Source organism: Euprymna scolopes, chromosome 37 (assembly GCF_053919585.1).
Source record: "Euprymna scolopes isolate OS-2025 chromosome 37, ASM5391958v1, whole genome shotgun sequence".
Taxonomy (NCBI): domain Eukaryota; kingdom Metazoa; phylum Mollusca; class Cephalopoda; order Sepiida; family Sepiolidae; genus Euprymna; species Euprymna scolopes.
Window position 1 is genome coordinate 44601077 of NC_136518.1, and position 22006 is coordinate 44623082.

The 22006-nt window shown below is 35.9% G+C and overlaps 1 long non-coding RNA gene across 1 annotated transcript in view; it reads right to left on the bottom strand.

The window, feature by feature from the left end:
- Positions 1-662: 662 nt before the first annotated feature.
- Positions 663-22006, bottom strand: part of LOC145261139 (uncharacterized) — a 42812-nt gene continuing 21468 nt past the window's right edge. Inside the window, exon 2 of the long non-coding RNA XR_013864417.1 lies at positions 663-1242. This is a non-coding gene — a long non-coding RNA (uncharacterized LOC145261139). The remainder of the gene's footprint in view (positions 1243-22006) is intronic.

Below are 22006 nucleotides of genomic sequence, written 5' to 3' on the forward strand. Positions count from 1 at the left end.
CACAAATCCAAAGAGACCCAGGCTTCAGAAGGAATGCTACGACTTTATACACTTCTCTCACTGACCCACCTCTTTCCCGACCTTAACCTGTTGGACTACTTCGTTTGGTCATATGTCAAGAACATCACCAACATGACCTCCCACCACACTAAAGCCAGCATGATCCTTACCATCCACTGAGTATTCACTAATCTTCTGCACGCACTTGTGGAAACGGCATGCTCCCAGTTCCAGACCAGTATAGAGGCATTGATTGAGGCTGAAGGCGGCTACATGGAATAGATGTCAGCTTTACTACATAATCAAGCTACCGGAATTGATTTTTTTTCAATAAAAGTTTTAAAATCTGTACTTTTTTTTTTAGAGGTACACTTTTATCGTTCCACCTTGTAGTTAATTTCCTAAATCAAAGAAAATATTAATTTTCAAATGTACCCCTGTCGTACTAAAGGCCACAATAAAAATCTTAAAATTTTACCCATTGCTCCCATGACGTCAATATAAAAGTGAGTCTTTTTTCATGGGATTACTGTGGAAATATCTGGAGAAATGAATAAAATAGAATACTTTCGACTTTAATGTGAAGTTCATTTTACTTTATAAAAATGACGTAAAGTGATTACCCACTTTCTAACCACAGAGTAGAATAGAACGAGTAACCATTTGTTTTTTTTTGTTGTTTTTTACCAAAACAGATATATTTTTTTTCCAACTAAGCATCTGCCTCTGTATTTTTCAACAGAATAAAAGTAGGACCCTTAAAAGATAAACATGGCCAGCATTATTCTTAAACACTTAACAGTCAGAGATGGCATTATAAAAAAAGAAAGAAAAAAGAGAGACAAAATGAGACAAAAAATCTAAAACTTGCAACTATGAAAAAATAAAATATAAATAAAAATGGCAGCCATTTTGGAAATATCCCAAATGGTTACCCGTTCTGTCATATGTGGTCAAGAACGGGGTTATCATTTTGCGTGAAAGTTATATAGTCAACTGAACCCCCCACACAAAATACTATTTATTAAATGTTCAGGTATTTTCTCGTAATCGCATGAAAAATAGAATCTCAGTTTGATTTTTTTTTGTTACAAAAGTGCAAAATCTTACAAAAAAAATATTAACATTGTTAAGTTCAATTTTTAGAGTAGGGACTAAATATCTCACCTATTTCGCCTGGTTTTCGCCCACATTTTCGATAACATTGATTGTTGTTGTTGGTCTTAAATTGTATTTTTTGTCCTGAAATTAAATTATAATTTACTTTTTAATCTCCTTGAAAATATAACTTTATTGTTATAAATTTCAAACAAGTAAAATATTTGTTTATTTCCTAATATTACGTTGTGATTTGGCTTTCAAGCGCACTTGATGCGTATTTTATTTTATTATAACTTTATTAATTCAATCTTTTTAAATCACTCGCGACCATTTGTTTTTCTTACGTTAGAAATATTTTTACTTAAAAAAAACAAAATAAACTTTCACTGAACAATTAAAAATCTTTTTGACATGACAAAATAAACGAATCGTGAAATTTTTTATAGTTTGCGCCCCACGCTGTCAACGGAAAAATAAAAATGAGGTTCTTTTGGTGCTTCTGTTGGGGACTTGCATAACCCCCCTGAAATAAATAAATAAAAAGAAATATACTACCAAATAATATAAAAAATAAACTTAAAAGAAAAATTACTTTTAAGTGTGCGCCAAGGTGGCAGTCTGTATGAAAGAAGGAAGAGAGGAAGGTGAAGACTTGGGAGCGCGAGAGAAAAAGTACGACTGTGTTGTGGCGAAGTGAGAGAAAGAGAGAGTCAAGCAATGCGGAAAAATGAGGGAAAAGAGGGAGTCCACCGTGCGAAGTGGTGAAGTGAGAGAAAGAGAGAGTCAAGCGTGCGGAAAAGGCTGTCATTTCAGCTACTGAATTTCACTCGGCGAGCATTGCTGTTGATATCGCTAATCCCTTTCTCTGACGAGAGAAGTTCTTCTTGCCTTTTATATTTCTTTAGGGCCTCACAGAGGCTTGCAAAAATAAGTTTTTTAAATCGAGTCCTGATTGGTCGAAAATTCATATTTTTGACAAAAAAAAAAAAAAAAAAAAGTGCTTTCTGCTACGTCGGTCATATCTCAAGCGTCCTGCTTTTTGACCCAAAAGGTTTTGTGTGGGTGAATGCTGGAATTCTTGCGCCAATGAATTTATACATTTTTAATGTGTGCGTGTCTCTTAGAAAAATAAAATAAGAAACAGCACACGTCTTTCGGAATATTGAAACAAACGCATTTCATATAAAAACACTTTTCCATAGTTACGTGTCATGTTAAAATTAGTATAATTTTTTTAAAAAATAACGAAAAATGATTCAATAGATGTGCTAGATCTGTTTATCGGAAAAAAAGAAATCGTACAGAGTGGTCGAATATTTTCCAATTTTTTTTTTTTTATTTTCAATGGTGGATTTCAAAGAAATCAAGGGAGATAAGTCAGTTTCTGATAAATAACGAGATTTTAAAGACTTTAAAACTTTAAAATCTACAATAAAACTATAATTTAATACATTTTATTTTTACTTACAATTATTTTTTTACTGTATCATTTTTCGTAATTTTTGTAATTTATACTAATTTCGACATGACACATAAATACATAATGATGTTTTCACATAAATTATGTTGGTTTTAAAATCAACTGTTCTGCACAAGCACCATTGTTGTTTTTTTTTGTTTTTTGTTTTTTTGTTTTTTTTTCCTTTTGTGCGATTACGACCACAACTTAGAAATACCGAAAAATAAGATGAATAAAATATTTTTTATATTAGAGTGAAGATTCACTTCACTATATTGATTTAATTAAGTTGAAAACGGTGGGCTGTAGGAACCTGAACCCGAATCTGAACCTGTCTGAGCATCGTCGGTTGTTTCCCCTTGATTGTGACCGAAAGGGACTATAGAGTATTAAGAACACTACCGCCATCTAACCTCTTCCACAAAATGAAGAACCTTGGTCCCCCAGTAAGCAATCCAATGAAGCCTTTGTTTTAATGATCGATATGTTTGGAATATACGTTTAATACATGAGCTGTGAATAAAAATACAGTATATTCTAACAAGATGTTTTCAGAAGAATGACAAAATCTACCCATTTTAATTTTATTCGACTATTTTTGAAAACAATAGAAAGAAAAAGTGTTTGGGGAGAACGAAAGTTCAAAGTATCCAATGAACGTTCTTGATGAAAAAGGTTGCTGTTTGTGCAAAGAGAAATTGGGTAGCCATGTTTGTTGTTGCACGCGTTTGCATCTGTGTCTATTAGCGTAGTTTTTTTTTATTCGTAAGAGAGCTTGTTTTGTTTTATTTTTTTTAGAATGGAGTCACTACTTATCAAGAGTTGGAAGCCACTCGAGGACAAGGGCTAATGAGTGTAAGGTGCACAGTGAGACAATAGCATAGTGATCAGTAGTGATGGAAATCGAGTAGAATTTGATTTTTACAGGGGATGGCTCAACAAAAATTTGTTTACATTGGACTTGAAGACAGCCATGTTGTAGTTAGTTGGAAAGCAGGCCAGCGGTATAGAGCTAACTTGACAATCTGAGTAAGTTATATTCATACCAATCGAGCATACGTTCTCGACACATTCTGACAAGATTTTGGCCATTTTTGAGCAGGGAATGACTTTTGCATCTATTGAGTTGAGGTCCAAGGAGGTCAATCCTCCCCGGTTTTAACTTGTTTTTTGGGTTGAATACGTTTACTGCTTACTGCCGAGGAATGCCGATGGAACTGCTCAGTTAATTTTTAAAAGGCCAGAGTGCTCTTCCTTTAGAGGCGCTGGCTTGATTTTCCCCATCTTCTAACCTTGTGTCGCATCTTCCTGCAGTGAGAAAAAAGTAAATACCCACTAACTTCGTATTATTTGGATTGTTTGGACTACTATTCTCATCCTGGGCATCATTTTCACAAACGTTTCGGTCGATGTAACCGTCGACCTTCTTCAGGTGTATCTTGTCAAACTCGAAAATGTTTCAGCCGTACTAAGGAATTTGAATGGAATTTTGAACAGAGCCCTTTATTTAATTCATAGGTGTAACATGCTCTCATTCCGTCAGCCATGACTGGATAGAAGTTCAAAGTAATTCACAATTGTAGTTTTCGGCTGGCCACACTTAGAATTGAAATAATACGAATGACCATTCCTCATCTAAAAAATTCAGAAACCTATTAACTTGAGTGCAAGAATGGCTGATTATATGCTGGCGCTGTTTAGTTATCTGTGAAAGTGATTGCGCCTATCGAGCCCTCAAGGGCCGGGATTAGTTTTTAAGAACATACTCAAATGCGCCAGGTAAGAACGAAAAAAAAATGCTTAACAGTGTAAATATTTTTGAGAACATTTCGTTCCACTCTTCGCTGGATTGTGACGTAGGCACTTGTGTTCTCTCCGACAGAAAAAACAATAAAGAGGCAGAAAAACGCCGTTTACGTTTTTACACTACGTGCTAGAATTCTGAAATAAACCGTTGATAGATTTTGCCCATTGAAGATACATAAATACTGTATTCGCTGTTACTACTAGCAATGTAAAATGATCACTCACTTCTTGACCACATCGCGTAGGGCAGAATGGATACTTCATTTTTTGCATATTTCCAAAATTGCTGCCATTTATATTACTATTAGATTTTAGTTTTTTTGTTTTTTTAATGTTTTCACCCCATTTACTTTTCAGTATTGCAACCTCGAACTTCGGGTTGATATTAAAGTTAATGAAGAATCTTTAAGAATCTTCATTTTTTTTCCTGGGAGGAGGCATTTTTTTAAACACAAAATAAATGGTTACTCGTTCTGTCCTATATAATGTTATTAAGAACTGGTTGATCACTGACATTTTCTGGTTAGAATGTTAATGATAATTTTACAGTGTATTTATATAATAAAGCGAACGCCAACTCTAAAGTTTATATATATATATATGTATATATATATTTTAAAAATAAATTATATATATATATATATACATATATATAATTTATTTTTAATGCCTACAGACAGTAGTTTTATATTTTTTCGGAATCAACAATGTAAGAAGTTATGATTGCTGCTGGTCATGGAATTCGAATCCCTGCAATGAAGCCATCTCTGTCTTCATTTGCACGGACCATAACCCCAGGGTCACTGCCACTTTTTGAAACAATAAAGTGCAACCTTAAGAGCAAATGCTACATAGCCCACTACAGAATTCAGATCATTAGTTTTCCAACGAGCCTTCATTTGTAAAATTCTGATTAATAATTGCCGAGATTTCGAGCTTATAAAATTGCCAAAAATGGTGGTATGGCTATATATGGATATATCTATACTCGTAACCAAATTGAATACCGAAATGCACATATCTTTGGATCCATGGGATGAAACGGCATAAAAATTTTCAGGCTTTTTGAAGATTATTATAATATTCTATGGTCCAAATTTTATGACAATCGGTAAAAAAGAACCTATATTTTCAAACCAATAAAATATGTCCGAATTTACCTACATTTATACATATATAGTGTGCTAGCAAGCAGCTTCGGTGTTGCTGCTTTGGTTGTCTCCCCTCCATTTGTAAATTTTGTTGCTTCGGTTAACAACATCTGTTTCGATACACAGAAACAATCATAATTATTATGGCAATTGTTGAATATTTTCCACCCTGACTCATCAGAAGAATAAGAACTCATAAATTTTCAAAAGAAAAGAAAAAGAATTTGGGCATGATTACATACATTAAAAAAATCCAAAGAACAGTCGCATCGTTCTTTATGATATTTATGCCATCTTATATATATATATATATATATATATATATATATATATATATATATATATATATAAATAAATCAAATTTCTTTTTATGAACCGGTTATTAAATTTTTGAAATGAATTCACTGAAGCCCGATGAGTAACATAGGCATATAATATATTTGTAAAATTCACCATTTAGGATTCTACCCAAAAATAAGTTTGATACAAAAAAGAATTGCTTCGCATCAAATGTTAACTTACATCTGTATCTGTGAGAATATATATAAAACATTCCTTTATATAGTTAATTGGCACTGTTTGGGTCCAGTGGTAAGGAGAGGTCCAAGTCTGACTGGAAACAATGTCAAGAAACGGAGAGTACATACAGCACCTGGAATTCCCAAATGGTCACGCATTTTAGTACTGACCAGGCTTAACTTTGGTGATCTAGTTTTAACTGGGGTGTCAATGTGATTATGCCGTATACATACACACACACATATATACATACATATATATATATATATATATATATATATATATATATATATATACATACATACATACACACACACACATATATACGAACATATACACACACACATACGAACATATACTACACTAACCCTCAAGCTGAGATAATGATATGAGAACAGAATATATATTACCTGCATCTGCTACTAGTCTCTCGCTCCTAGACAAGGTTCAAAAGAGAGTCGCCAACCTGAATGTCCCGAACTCTCATCTAAGCTTCAGCCTCTGTCCCATCGACGAAATGTAGCATCCCTCTGCCTGTTCTACAAGTACTTTAATGGTGAATGCTCTGACGAACTGCAAGCACGTGTAGCCCCTCGATGTAAATACCCCTGACAAACCCGACAAGCAGCTAAATCCCATCCCTTCACAGTAGAGATCCCTAGATGTAAAAGAGCCTCCAGTAGTTTCTTTCCCAGAACCGCTAGACTTTGGCATTCCCTTCCGGGTTCCTGCTTCCCCAACTGTACTGACATGCAGAAGTTCAAGTGTGACGTGAACCGACATCTTGCTGCCCAACTCCCTACATAGTACCATTGTAGCTTATGTCCCTGATAGTAGCTCCCTACATCAAAGTGGCAATGTGCTTTGTTTGGGGTGAAAATGGAATAAAAAAATTTTTTTAAAATTATCTGCCTACCTTGAAAAATAAAACAAAAATAGAGATAATACCGGAGAGGATCCTTTCATAAATAGGATAAGGTAATTAATAACTAAGTATGGTACTACGACAAGAGAACAGATATTACATTATCCCCTTCTCCCAAAGGAGGACGTAATACATGGGAGAATGATCTTATGTCGACAGAACCTATATTACCCTACTCACTGCTTTTTAAAGATAATGCAGTAATAGATAAAACCAGGATTTTTGTTTTCATTTGTTTAAAAATGCCTAGTCACAAAAAACATGTTTTTATGGTTCTGTGGCTTTTTTGTAAAGATCAATGTGTAGCACATGTTCTCAGCTATTACTATCGACAAAATTATTGCATATAAGAAAATTATGTATTTAAAAAATTTTTTTTTTTACCCCAAACAAGACATTACGACTTGAAACGTAAAGGGTTACTATTTGGGATTGTGTTTAACAGGAGACTGTGGGGAGTTGAGCAGTGAAATGTATACATTAAGACTTCAGAAGGTTAGTACAGTCAGGGAAGCAGGAAACGAGGTGGGAATTCCAAAGTCTGATAAAATCTAGCAGTTCGAGGGAAGAAACTATTAGAGTAGAAAGTTTTCCAGTATAAAGGCCTTAACAATGTAGAGGTGAGATTTTAATGATTGTCGAGTTAGTTTTGAGTATATACATTGAGTGAGCACAAATGTTATGAGTTCATCAGAGCACATTACATTAAAGTACTTGTAAAATAGGCATAGGAATGTGACGTTGTGGTGATGGCACAGAGGTTGGAGCTTGCCAAACAGTGCAGAATCACTTAGATTTGAGACTCTTTTTGAACCCTGTCTAAGAGGTGAAGACTAGTTGTAGATGTATCAGCCAAGATATAGAAACAATACTCCATGCACGAGCAAATTGTGGCTTTATAAAGAAATAGGATGCTCTCTGGTGAGTAATTTTCTAGCACGGTAGAGGGAGCCAAACTTTTTTGCAGGACCTGCTCATGAAATAAATATTAAATTAAGTATACTGAAAACTGTTTGTGGGCTTTTGCCAATTAATATATATACGGTGTTTCAAAATTTAATATTGTATCATAGATTTGAATAAGTCTAAGCCGTTTTAATGTTAAGATACTTAGGATGGGTGGAGAAATACTTTCCCATATATAATTTTTCCAAAGTGGTGACGTGTAATTGCTGGAAACAAATTGAACCTCATTTTTATTTTTTCATTGACAGCGTGGGAAGAGGGGGCAATGGATAAACGTTCAACATTCTTTTAGTATCAAAAAGTTATTACAGAATTAAAAAAAATAATAATAAAACAAAGATGTCTCCCTAAAATACTTTCGCTTTTTCTGGTTCATATGCCCCCATTCCGAATTCGTAGCAGCAGGCCGATATCAGTAGGCTTTTTTCTACCAAAATTGTCATTAATGTTTTTTTTTAATGTTCAACATATTTTAAATTGATATAAAGTATTGCACAAAAAAATAATTAAATTAAAATAAAAATCATTTTTGGTCCCCCGACAAAAGGAGGGTGGACCTGTAAATTCACTTTTGTCTATTCGTCTGTCCGCACTTTTCTCAATAACTACGCCTTGGAATTTTTTGAAATTTTGCACAAACATTGAACATGATATGAGTAAAAAAGTAACAGAACGGATTTCTCGGGATAAAAAAATAATTAAATTAAAATAAAAATCATTTTTGGTCCCCCGACAAAAGGAGGGTGGACCTCTAAATTCACCCTTGTCTATTCGTCTGTCCGCACTTTTCTCAATAACTACGCCTTGGAATTTTTTGAAATTTTGCACGAACATTGAACATGATATGCATAAAAAAGTAACAGAACGGATTTTCCGAGAAAACTCCAGTTGCCCCCCATACGGGTGCATTTCAGGTTAAGATGGTTAAAATTGACACTTTTGTGCTTATTAAAAAAAATTGATGCCTTGGATTTTTATAAAACTTTCTGAAAAGTTGTAACTGACTGACTTCGATTTAATTTTGTTGTCTATACTTCATGATAACTCTTTTATGTGCCTCATGGGCTCTTTTAGGGCTAATAAAAACACTCCATTTTGGGAACTATTTTGCCATATTTGTCCACAATTTTCTGTGTATGTCTATTTAGCAGTTTTGCATGGTGCTGAACTCAAATTTAAATATGTTAAGGCCTTGGGGACTTTTGGGGCTAAATGGAGAGGAGGGGGCAAATGATGGACCTACTCATTTCTTTTTTTGCACGGTGCAGAACTCAAATTTACATATATTAAGGCCTAAAACTGCATCGTTTGTTCATCTTCACCTAGATTTGACGTTCCCTGGGGACTTTGGGAGCTAAATGAGGAGGGGCAAATGCTGAACTTAGTCATTTTTTATGCCTCGTTCACTCGTGCATTCACGGGGGACATGCATGCTTCACTTGTTCTTATTTCAAATTATTTAATCAAGTAAAAAAAAAAAAAAAACGTTTTTTTTTTTACTTGATTAACAAATTTTTAAAGCTACTCTAGTAAATTACCTAACAATTTAATTTCATTATTTTTACTATGCAATAATTTATATCAGTTGATTACTAAATTTAGAAAGCTATTTGTTTTCATAGTATTTTAAAGTTAAATTCAGTTTTTACAACATTTTTGTTGATCAAATTGTTAGCTAATTTGCTAGAATAACTTTTTAAATTTAGTAGTCAAGTAAAAACTGGAATTTTTACTTGATTAAATAATTCAGAACAATAAAAATGATTTTGGTTTTTATTTATTTTTATTGGTCAAGAATTTATATCAGTTTGAAATATGTTAAACTTCAAAAACATTTTTTTCTACCGAAACGGTCATTAACAAAGTATATTGATATCGGCCTGCTTCTATGAATTCGAAATAGAGGCATGTGACCAAAAAAGAAGCGAAAGTAGTTCAGGGAGACATCTTCTACAGGAGAACCCAAAGTGTAAACGTACGTCATAATTGACAATTAATTTAATAAAATAATTGTCAATTTAAAAAAATGACTGCATCGATACAAATTCTGAATAAAAGTTCATATTTATAACCTTTAACAAGCAAAGTAAAATTTTATTTCAGGACATAGAAACACAATTTAAGACCATTGTAATCAATTTTATCTACAATGTAAGCGAAAACCGAGTGACTGAATTTCGTTTTGTTGTAATATATATATATATATATATATATATATATATATATATATATATATATATATAGTGTGTGTGCTTTCCTTTAGGAGTTAAGGAAAATTGCTTAAAATTGTAACTATGAGGGAGAACTTTGGAATGGAGGTCGCAGCAATTTTCCCTTTGGAACCTCCACTGTAATTTTATTAAAATTACATTAAGTGATTTAATTACCAGTAAAAATATATAATCGAAAAATTCCAGGCTTATGATATTAATCGAAAAAGTTTATCAACAAAAACGCTTGGAAAAGGCACTATTGCTCTATTATTTAATGTCCGATTCTGCTCAAACATTGTTCTCTTGAACTATATTAAAGTTATCTTCTGGTAAATTATGCTGTGTAACCAGAGAATGAATTCTCTAATTCTGGAAATCAAAAATATATCTAAACTCACCTATATGCGGATTTGACCCCGGATATTTCATCTCTTTGTCTCTTTCTGGCTTGGTCTTGAAGCTAGTTGGACATGTTTGGACCTAGCTGTACATATTTGGACAGATTTGCTTAGTTGTCAGACTGCAACAGAGCTGTTGACGTGTGTGGAGCAGCAGCATCTCACACATGCAAATGACCAAGCTGTGCCGGGAGGTGGCCTCACAGCAGAGGAAGAGAAGGAAAATAAAAGCGGAAAGAAAAAAGGCATCAGAAGAGTTGAGTGAGATGAACATGAACAATGTGGCATCAGAACGATTTTGAAGCACGAGTTAGTGTGAACTTTTAAGATGCAATCCGAACTTCAACAAAAATGGTCAGACAACCGTGCGCCATGGGTAGACATAGTAGCAGGAAGAAAAAGAGGGATTTGGAACAACGTGAGCAGCAATAGCAAGGCGAAACACGTGCTCGCAAGAGATTTGAAAACCCTGCATTGCATCGAAATGAAAATACTTATAAAATCAAGATGCAGGCATAGTTTGGAAAGTACCATGAATAAATCCCTTTTATTTCAACTAAAAGAAAAGCAGAGTCGAATTTCTTTTCTTTGTTCCCTTGTGAGATTTTCATACACAGCATTGGGTCGGAGTAAATATTCAATGACCACATTACAACACTGCTGATTCTATGCTCTCAGATCTATCTAGTTAGTCAAGATGGTAATATCAGACAGCTATTTCAGCATGGCTCTTTAATGGTTGCAGAATTTGTTTACAAAATAGTTTTCAGATAATACAAGGTAGGTCGTACATACTTTACATAGTCCATGCACGTTCTCTATTTTCTTTATCCTGGCAATTCATGCTTATTTTGGTTGTGTTCAACGATTTTTAATATGGACTCTTTTTTAATTACACCTGTATTTTTCACTTTTTTTTTATGTATCATTTCTCTGACCAACTGAGAAATTAAGAGAAATAAATTCAAACGTCTATTTATTATCACCATTACTTTATCTTTTCCTCCATTATAATCTGATCTCTTGTTATTCATGATAACATAACAGTTAACGTGGCAGCATAACATAGGATAGAGAAGAAGTGCCAACACATGCGTCACTATACAAGCGATAAAGCAACATATCCAATAATTGCAAAAAGGGATTCAACACGTGCGTTGTTGTAAAAACGTTAAAATTGAAAAATCAAATATTCTTTCCAAACACGTGTTTCTATTATACCTCTTTGGATATCCATTATGTTAATGTAGACATTGGTTACCTCCCTTGCTTGTGGTGATATAAATAGGAGTCGGCCATCTTGGTTTAGTCAGTTCGTTCGTACAGTTTAGACAGACTACAAGTGTCTCAACAAATGGTAGCAGAGATATCCCTCTGTGTGCGACAAAACGAAAAAAAAAAAAAAAAAAATTTTTTTTTTTTTGTACAGCTTGTCTGTAGCACTAGACAGATCGGATATCGGATATGGCAACTTCGAACAAACAACCTCCATTGTTGGAGGGGGAGGATGTTTACGAGAACTGGAAGCAAGACGTTGAAATGTGGTCGTTGTTCACGGATCTTTCTGAGGAAAAAAAAGGGCCAGCAGTGTTTTTGACGCTACCACCGAATATTAGAGAATGTGTTCGTGAATTGCCAACAAGTGACATCGGCGGACGAGATGGCTTGAAGATCTTAATAAAGAAACTGGATGACATATATTTAAAGGATGAACACACGCGCGCTTACATGACTTTTAAGGAATTTTACACTTATAAAAGACCGTCAGGTACCAGTATAAATGACTTTCTTGTTCGTTATGAGTTTTTGTACCAAAGATTAAAAAAATTCTACATTATTCTACCGGAAGGAGTGCAAGCTTTTCTTGTTTTGAACGCGGTTAACATATCGGAAGAGAACGAAAAATTAGCGCGGACAACGTGTTCTGTTTTGACGTATCAAAACATGAAGGAATCGATAAAGAAAGTATTTGGTGACATTTATCGTGATGAAAATGTACCGGCAGTGAAATCAGAGCCCGAAATCGTCAACTATAATTATTCTAAACCGGGTAACAACAAAAGGCGTTTTCGTCGAGGACAATCTAATCCATGTGACCGAAGTGGAAACGTGTTGTTGTGTTACAAATGTCAGTCTCCGAACCATCTAATTAGAGAGTGTCCTAGAAATACGCCCAGGTTTACGAAAGCGACAGAACAAATACACTTTACGTTGTTCATTCAAGAAAATATTTATTTGAACAGTACAAATGAAAAAATCTCAAATCTTGTAAAGGAAACATTTGGAATGGCAGTCTTGGATTCTGCTTGTACTCGCACACTGGCTGGCGAAGTGTGGCTTGATGTTTATTTAGATACTTTAAATGAAAGTGACCTGCAACTAGTGAAGTATACGAACTCAGACCGGAGTTTTTGTTTTGGTGATGGAGTGGCTGTCACAGCAATTAAAGTTGCTAAATTTCCGGTTACACTCGGAGGTATAAGAGTTTATATCGAAGCAGATATTGTGAAAAACGACTTGCCTCTTCTATTAAGTCACAAATCAATGAAGACAGCAGGAATAGTGCTAGATTTCCGGAAAGATATGTGCTGGATTTTTGATAAATGTATTGAACTAAAGACCACAACTTCAGGGCACTATTGTCTCCCCTTAACAAATAAGTTGTTGGATCATAGTGGTACTAAGAACATTGTATTACATGTTCAGAATTTTGGTCAGTGTTCTTTCACAGAAAAAAAAAAAAAGCAGAAAAACTTCATCGACAGTTTGCTCATGCCTCGAAGGAAAAACTTGTTTCCTTGGTTAAAAAAAGTGGCAAATTCAATGACAAGGAATTTATAAAGGCGATTGAGGAGGTTTGTGAAAACTGTCAAATTTGCCTTAGATTTAAAAAAGCTCCACTGCGACCGGTTGTGGGATTGCCTCTTGGCAATAGATTTAATCACACAGTTTGCATGGATTTGAAAGAGTTCATCCACAATGAGGTGTGGATACTACATCTCATTGATGCCGCTACCAGGTATTCAGCGGCAACATTGATCAAAACAAAGAAGAAGGAGGAGATCATCAAAAACATCTTTATGATGTGGATTACCTATTTCGGATCTCCTGTTCGTTTTCTGAGTGATAATGGAGGTGAATTCAACAACGAACACTATAGACAGATGAATGAAAAACTCAACATAGAGACCTGTACTACTGCCGCAGAAAGTCCATTCAGCAACGGTACTGTAGAACGTCATAATTTGATAGTTGCTGAGGCAATGAAAAAAACAATTGACGATGAGAAGTGTGAACCTGAAATTGCCTTGGCATGGGCTATTTGTGCAAAAAATGCCCTCCTCAATTACTCTGGACACAGTCCAAATGAACTTGTATTCGGTTTCAATGTAAATACACCCTCAATTCTGACAGACCAGTTACCTGCTATGGAGTCCTCTACTACAAGTGACATGGTGAGAAAAAATTTAAATGCTCTCCATAGTGCAAGGAGAAACTTTTTGGAAGCTGAGTCCAGTGAGAGAATTAGGAGAGCTCTCAGGTCTAATGTCAGAACTTATGCTGATGAAGATTATGCTACCGGAGACCAAATCTATTATCGGAGGCAGGGTTTTAAAGGATGGCGTGGTCCAGCAAAAGTGTTAGGCAGAGAAGGCCAGTTTGTCTTAATCAGACATGGCGGAGCATTTTATAGGATGCATCCGTGCCAATTGATGAAAGTGAATAAAAACAACGAAAAAAGAACAAAAAAAGCTGAAATGCTGGGAAACACTACAGAAGGGAAGAATGAATACCTTCCAGTTGAGGAGGAGGAGTTGCAGAATCAAGTGGTAGAAAGTGAAGATATAGACAGAGAAGAAGTTGTTGATAGTTCTACCAGTTTAAGAGATAAGACTGAAAAACCTGGCCGAAATAAGACCATAACTTATAAAATAAATGGAAGTGAGGAGTGGAAGAAAGGAAAGGTTATGTCAGTACAGCCTAAATCAACTGGCAAATATAGTCATTGGATCAATATAGAACCTGAGGATGAAAACGAGGATCAAGTTTGTATCAACTGGAATCATATTGATCATTGGAGAGAAGTGCCCCAATATACTGAACAGGAAAATGTAGTCCTGCTCACCGCTGAACAAGAGCAGTCGAAAGCTGTAATGGATGCCAAGCATAAAGAAATAAAAAACATGAACACCTATGAAGTATTTGAATGTGTGCCATACACAGGTCAAAAAACAATATCCACAAGATGGGTGATTACTGAAAAATTCAAGGATAATCAGAAAACAATGAAAGCTCGCCTTGTAGCACGAGGCTATGAAGAAAATAGTAATCTGAAAACGGACTCCCCAACATGTAGCCGTGAAGCTATGCGAATGGTCATGCTAACCGCATCAATAAAGAATTGGATGCTGCAGACCATAGATTTTACCTCAGCCTTTTTGCAAGGTGGTATTTTAGAGAGAGATGTGTACCTGAGGCCACCATCTGATGTTTGTCCTAAATCTCAAGTGTGGAAATTAAAAAGATGCATCTATGGATTGAATGATGCTCCACGGGCATGGTACAAGAGAGTTACTCAGGCTTTGATTGAATTAAAAGCAGTAGCAAGTGCTTATGATAATGCATTGTTTTTGTGGCATGATATTAAAGGAAATTTGACTGGAATTCTTGCTATGCACGTGGATGATTTTGTTTTCTGTGGAAACACAGAGTTTGAAAGGGATGTGATTGCAACATTGAAAGAAAAATTTAAGGTGGGATCTCATGAAAGTGGAACATTCAAATATGTTGGACTGAATGTTAATCAACAGGAAAATGGGATCACTGTAGAACAAGATCTATATGTATCTTCCATATCTCCAATAGAAATAAGCAAAGGCAGGATACTGAGGAAAAATGATGAACTGAATGAAGAAGAAAAGCATGAGTTGAAGAGACTTGCAGGTCAGATGATGTGGGTTTCAACTCAAACACGCCCTGATATAGCTTTTGATGTGTGTAAAATGAGCAACACTGGAAAGCATCCCAAAGTAAAAGCCTTATTTGAGGCGAATAAAGCCTTATCAAAATTGAAATCCAAGAAGGGTTCTATAAGATTTCCAAAATTGGGAAAGCCCTCAGATTTACACATTTTGTGTTATACTGATGCCTCTTATGCCAGTCTGGAAGATGGATCTTCACAGGGCGGTTTTGTTGTCTTTATTGGAGGAAGTACTGACAAAATGGCCCCCATGTGTTGGGCGTCAAAGAAATTGGACAGAGTGACAAAAAGCCCATTGGCCTCAGAGACTCTTGCTCTGAGTGAGGGAGCTGATGCTGGTGTTTTGACTGCGGTTATGATACAAGAGGTATTTCAGTTATCTAAATTGCCAGACGTTCTCTGCAAGACAGATAATGCATCACTTGTGGAGACATTGAATTCCAACAATCTGGTAAGCGATCGACGATTGAGAATAGATGTAGCAAGGCTGAAGGAAATGAAGAGTAGAGGGGAGATACAGATAGAATGGATCAAGGGTTGTGATCAGGTCTCTGATTGTGTGACCAAGGCAGGAGCTTCGTCTGAGCTTCTAAGGGACTTGTTAAATCAGAAATAAATTATTCACTTGAGGACAGCAGCAATGTTAATGTAGACATTGGTTACCTCCCTTGCTTGTGGTGATATAAATAGGAGTCGGCCATCTTGGTTTAGTCAGTTCGTTCGTACAGTTTAGACAGACTACAGGTGTCTCAACACATTACATTAAACAAATCTTGTATAATATTCAACCCTCGCATAGTAGCGATAAATATCTTCAAGTTAAGATCAACACATAGTATCTGTTCTGATGCTACACTTTTCTATTTTATTCTCTATCACTGGAAAAGAAATACTTCTAGACTTAATGCATCTAAAACCAAGCTCCTATCTTTACATCATCAACGCTCTGATCCCCATCTAGTTTCAATTGAAACGGAGGGCTCTCGTCTTAAGGAGGTTGCATGTTTTGACAAGCTTCTGGGCTTGACCATTGCTCCCGATCTGAAATGGATTCTTCAGATGCTGCACTTCTATTTCTTGTTCTCTTTCGGTGGAGGAGAAATCCTTCACGACTGAGACAATTTTTATTTTTGTACCTTTTCTCCACGTTAAAAAACGACGACCCTGGTGTCTAACTCTGTCCCGTGGGGAGGCATAGTAAATAGGTACATACATCAAATCCGCTGCGAAGGCCGCTGGAAAAATGGTAAGATCCTTCTACCATTCCAGTAGATATCTCACTCCTTATACAATTCTCTACCCATATAAAAACCAGATACGGCCATGATAGAGTACTGTTGTCACATCTGGGCAGGAGCTGCTAGAAACAGCTTATCCTGCCTTGATAGAGTTCAAAATAGACTTTGTAGCTTAGTGGAGGATGCCCTTTTCTCTTCCCTGCAATCTCTTCCCCACGGAAGAGATTTTGCGAGCCTGTCTCTGCTTTATCGTTATGTTCATGGTAAGTGCTCGTCTGAGCTTCAATCTATGGTCTCCCCCCCCCTCATCAAACTTTCATGATAAACACTCGTCTAGCCAAAACCACTATCAATAATTTCCCACATTCTTTATCTGTGCCTAAACCTAAACGTAGATTCCATGAAGAAAGCTTCTTTTTCAGAACTGCACGCCTGTGGAACTCTTTTCCGATTGCCTGCTTTCCCGCTTACAATTTGATTATCTTCAAGTCCAATGTAAACAAGTTCTTGATGAACCGTCCTCCTAAGTAATCCAATTTACAAAATTTTCACTTTTTATGTATACTCATTAACCCTTATCCTCGAGTGGACTCCCGGGTCTTGATAAGTGGTGACTCTTTTGAAAAAAAAATGATAAAAATAAAAATAAAAAATTGTTTTAATTTAAAAAAAAACTAAGGTAATTTTTATTTTTGTCCCAATCCAGAGTGCCTTTTTGGAGAGATGGATTTTTGCCACATTATAAATCTGAGAGAGTTGGTACTTGGCGTTTGGTCAAGTTTTAATATCTCTTCTGCCGTCGGTTAGAGTAGTCCTACTTGACTGAGACAATCATTATTTTGTCTCATATCCAAAGTTCCCCTATTTTGGAAACCTTTTGTCTGACTTTAATCCCCCTCTTTTGGGGAGCCAAATTAATAGGCAATAATTTCTATCTTCTCTCCTTCTTCCACTACTAGGCACTTGTTTATTTTCATCACATAAATCAACCTTTCTTTTTTTTATGTCAGTATTTTTTGGACACCTTAAATTAATCAATAATTGCTTTATGTTGTTTGATGTAAAAGGTGTTTTTTAATCATTTTCTTTGCCAGGAAAGAAGAAAGCGATTTAAGCATACAAAAACTGATTTATAAAAATATTTAAAAATGAATAAAATTAAGAAAAATTAAATCTGAGAAATTAAACAGCTGGCTCAAATAAATATATACGAAGGGCGTGCAATAAGTAATGCCCCTGACCCACTTTCCATAGCAGTAGAGCAACAAAACTTGGCACAGTTATTATTTTTTCTCTACATAGGCACCACCCAGAGTTATGCATTTCTCCCATTGTTTGATGCAGCTCTGGAGACCGTTTTTGTAGAACACCCCCGGTTGGTCCTCCAACCACGACATGGCTGCATTATCTGGGAAACGCTTTCCTTTCAAAAATAACTTCATGGCTGAGAAATGGTGAAAGTCAGAGGATGCAAGGTCAGGAGAATAGGGAGGATGGGGAAGGATTTCATAACCACACGCCCATGCTTCTGATCTGGTGACATGCGAGTTGTGGACCGGAGCATTGTCATGCAGGAGGAGGGTACCTTTGCTGATCTTGCCCCGCCTCTTGATTTTGATAGCTTTCCTTAATTTCCTCAACAGTGAAGCATAATAGGCTCCTGTAATTGTGGTACTCTTTTCCAGGAAATCTGTCATCACTACTCCGTCCTGGTCCCAGAAGACTGTGAGCTTGACCTTGCTAGCAGAGGGCTGCACCCTTGCCTTCTTTGGAGGTGGTGAGTCCAAGTGCTTCCACTGCATTGACTGGGCTTTGGTCTCTGGATTATAGTGATGGACCCAGGTTTCATCCTGTGCAATCAGTCTTTTGAAAAACTTTGACTTATCTTCTTGGCACATCTCCAAATTCATCCTCGAGCACTCGACATGTTCTCGCTTCTGGAATGGTGTGAGCAATCTGGGAATCCATCTGGCAGACACCTTATGCATATGCAAATGGTCATGAATGATAGTTTCCACAGACCTTTTACTAATCTTGACATCTTGGGCTATTTGGCACATAGTAATGCGCCGATCTTCCAAAATGGCAGCCTCAACTTGACGGACAGATGCCTCATCAATCGCAGAAGGGGAGGTGCGACCAGGTCTTGGAGTTGTTTCCACAGACTTCCGGCCATGTTTGAATTCACGATGCCAGCGTTTTACAAGGTCATATAATGGGGCATTATCACCATAAGTTTCTTTCATTTCAGTAAGGTCTCCTGTGGTGTGCGTCCTTTCAAATACAAAAACCGGATCACTGCTCGACATTCAACAGGCTCCATTTCACACCTGACTCAGTTTCAACACCTGTAAAACAGAAACCACAATTAGTTCAGAGCTGCAATTTGCCACATAACCCGTAGAGATATAAATCATTGCACATGCAAAATTTCAGCTAGATCAGACAATTGGAAGTGGGTCAGGAACATTACTTATTGCACGCCCCTCGTACGCAGGAAACTGCGTTGTCTGGTATTGAATGGGGAACACTATGTCCTTGTTAATAACATCACTTAGCAAATGTTTTTTATGTATCGACTCAAGATTAAACACAATTTCCATTAGTAGTTTTTTTCAGCTAACCACAGAAGCAAAATTTGCATATACTATAAAATCCCAACCACAGCGTTTAATCTTTCTCTTTCCTGTGTTTTTTTTTTCTTTTTTTTTTTTTTTTTTTTCTAGAACAACACATCTGAGCCCTTTGGCTGGAAATACCCTCAGTAAAAAAAAATACACATTTGAGAAGAGACATTCACAACTACTATACGACGAAAGAAACACATACACACTACTTACTGAATGCATGTACACACAAGTCCACTGACATACACGGTATCACTACTAAAACAGCAGCAAACTAATATACACATACATTTATAATATCTATTGAATTTATACACGCTTTTTCAAAACAGCAAACTCGCACAGCACCAGCCGAAATGAGCATGTGTACTCGATTTTTCCTTGCAGACAAAACTTCTTTCACCTAGAAAATTCTCAAACTCTTAACTGTCATATTTTACAAATTCTCTATCTTTCGTTGTGTTGAAGTGTTAGCAATAAAAATTAATCATTTCTGAATGGGCAGACTTTTTTTCACAAGGAACTTACCACATATCAAGGCCCGGAGGCTACTCGAGGATAAGGGCTAATCTGTGTATTGCAGTCATTGTGACAGTGTAATCATTTGTCGTGGAAATTTGATATAATTAGATTATTTACAAGGACAGTTCAATAAGAACTTGTTTACATTGGACTTGAAGACAGTCATATTGTAATCAGCTGGAAAGCCGACCAGAGTTCTATAGGCAGACAATTCTAGAAAAGAAGGTTTGTTCATGGAATCTATGTTTAAGTTTAGACACCGATAGAGGGTGGGGGAATTTATTGATAATGGTTTGGGTTAGATGAGTGTTTTTTATGAAAGATTGGCGAGGGATAATGTGGTTTGAGTTGTCCCCCTTTGCAAATTGGCTGTTTAGAGAAATGGAAAACTAGATGACTCTGGTTGATAGTCAATTTGCATAAGTGGAGAAATGGGCAGCATATAAACGGTACTTTTTTTTTTTAAGCAGGGTGAAGAGCGCAGAGAATGAAACGACGGTTGACGGTGAAGTCTTTTTGTGACGGTGAATTATTTTTGGACGTTGAAGAGCTCAACCTTTTGGAAGGAACAGCTGTGTCTTATATATTTTTTATTTAATTTCTTTTTTTTCTACTTCACTACAGATGACCATAGATTGGAGCTCAGTCGAACACTTGCCATGAAAGTAATAGAGCAAAGACAGGCTCACAACGTCTCTTCTGTGGGAAGTTTACTTTGTTATGGCCGATAATAAATTATTTATTTGAACGTATCACCATTCCTCAGTGGGTGCGCCAAGCAATAACATCTTCTACCCATCTTTTCTCGAGAAGTAATACCAGGGAGAATTTCTAAGAATCAAACAGAGTATATACTACACTTTGATCCTTGCACAAGATAATAAGACCAAACAACTTTTAAAACGACTCATTTATTGCACGAGCAGGTGCTTGTTTACAGCCATTTCGTTTTGTTATTCATAAAAACGTATCAGATTTTTTTTTTTTTCTTTTTAAATCACGAATTTTCAATAAAATTATCAGAGGTAAAATTCGAGATTATTTAGCAAATTGGACAAAAAAATAAAAAATAAAATAAAACTGTTTTAAATCAAAAACCGAACATAAAAAACGTTTTTAAATGTTCCAAAACTAGGCGATCAGTGTGAAAAAAAAATCGCATAATCTCTTTCTTGGGTGAGCTTTCACCACATAATAGAGAACAGATTTTTTTTTCCCCGTTGTGTTAATAGATGCATATTGGCATGTTATACTGTAGAACTTGCTTAAGGTATTTTCAGGGCTGTATTTTTTTTTGGGGGGGGTGCACGAAGATTTAAGCCAAGAAATAATTTTAAGGTTCAACGTTCTATTTTGTGGCTCAACTTCATTTCATTTGAAAATGATTAAAATGATTTGGATTAAAAGTTTTACGGAAGGAAATTCCAATGTAAATGTTTTTTGGGAAAACAGACTTCTTCATACGTTGTTTTGTTTTGTTTTTTTACAGCAGATAAATACACAGTACTACTATACAAATAGTTATTTTTTTTTCTTTTCATACAGAGGTATAGTACTTTTTTCCTTTCATACAGAGGTATAGAAATACTTTGTACAGTACCCAAGGATGACGTTACCCATAATCGGTAAAATGGACCCATATATCTTTAGATCATCCATTAAGGAGAAGAAAACTGATGCAAGTCCTGCACTCTACATCCTGAATCATGCCTTAGGAAAAGCACACAGCACTACCATCTATTTATATACATATGCATCTTGATGGAGAGTATAAAAGGCACCGTGAATGTATTTTCAGTCGCATCATAACTCTTGCTTCCCCTACTCTGGCCTTCTATCTTTATTACTATATCACTAATAAGGGAAATAAATGTTTTACCTGGGTTGACGTTACCTGCCTGATCATCTAAGGACCTGAACCTTTGAGTAACTCTCAAGGCGGTTGTCCTATCAGAAGATACAGAAAACTGAGATTGATGTATTGCCATTTGGTGAATAGAATCTGGACCATGCAGTAGTTTCTAACAGGGCCTCTCGATGTCATATTAGTGGAAGCTGCTATGGCTTTTCTTTCTTCAATGATTTACAAAGATAGTGCCA